The following is a 1,248-nucleotide window of genomic DNA, read 5'->3' on the forward strand; positions in this document are numbered from 1 at the left end:
CAACAGACTTTGTCTCAAAAAAGAAAGAAAAAAAGGAAGGAAGGAAAGAAGAAGAAAGCTATTAAAAATTACATTAACATTTTTTCTGAAACTACTTATTCCACCGAGTCAAAGTAATATTATTTGTTAAATGAATATTTCCATCAACCATATGCCAAGCCATGTTCTTGAATTTGGGAATACAGAAATCAATGAAACAGATATCTCTGTCCTCATATAACTGTAAAAATTGCATGAAAACTACCTCTATTGTATTTCCCTGGACCCACTACTGAGCAAAGTTAAGGATAGATAGACATTTTTCACAAAGGTAATGTTGTCGTTCAGCATTGTATAACAGAAATATAATGCAAGCCACGTAAGTAATTTAAAATTTTCTAGTAGCTATATGTTCTAAAAGGAAAGAAAGGTGAAATTAATTTCAATGATATATTTAATTTAAAAATATATATATTTTTCATGACTCACCACAAAGTTTCCACTTTTATTCACCTTGAAATAAGAGACAAAAGTAGAAAGAGAGTCATCCTTGACTGCCTCACAGTGCCCTGAGGTCAGTCTCCTCCATGATAAGATTTTTCTCCAGGCAGACAAGTTGCTCAGAAGATCATGATCTGCCTGAATTTCACAATGGAGCAGGCTGAAAATGGAACCATTTCTGCAATCAGGACAGCACATCAGGAGCCCTTCAAAGCTTTGCGCAGAACCAGGGGAGAGTCTGGGCTGCAAAGCTTTTTATAAAGAACACTCTATCTACATCTCTCCAACTGGGGTAAGCCCATGGGTGGGTACATGTCCAGTTCTTGAGGCTGGGAAGTTCAAAATCAAGGTGTTGGCAGGTTCAGTTTTTAGTGAGGGCTGCTCTCTCCTTCCAAGACGGCACCTTGTTGCATCTTTCAAAAGGGTGGAATGCTATGTTAGGGCAAATACTATGCACATGGCAAAAGAATACATCTAAATAGATCAAGAAAATGTTTTATTTGGTGGGGGGGGGTGCTTCATTTAAGTGTTGTGTGTTCATGCCAGTTCCTACCACCTGAGCCCATCCTTCAAATTTTTATTCAAATTTCAAATTTGAGTCTTTGAAAAATTTGCAGAAAAAGGTTCAGCACCTTTAGAAATCAACTAGTCAAATAGCAGTCTCTTCCCTACCTTTACCTCCCATTTTACCAATGAAATTAATAGTGTCTTAAGAGGTTAAAACCTTAGGATGGCACCTGTGGGTCAGTGGGTAGGGCACTGGCCCTA

Source organism: Otolemur garnettii, unplaced genomic scaffold, assembly GCF_000181295.1.
Source record: "Otolemur garnettii isolate 467f Iridium unplaced genomic scaffold, OtoGar3 scaffold00024, whole genome shotgun sequence".
NCBI classification, from domain to species: Eukaryota; Metazoa; Chordata; class Mammalia; order Primates; family Galagidae; genus Otolemur; species Otolemur garnettii.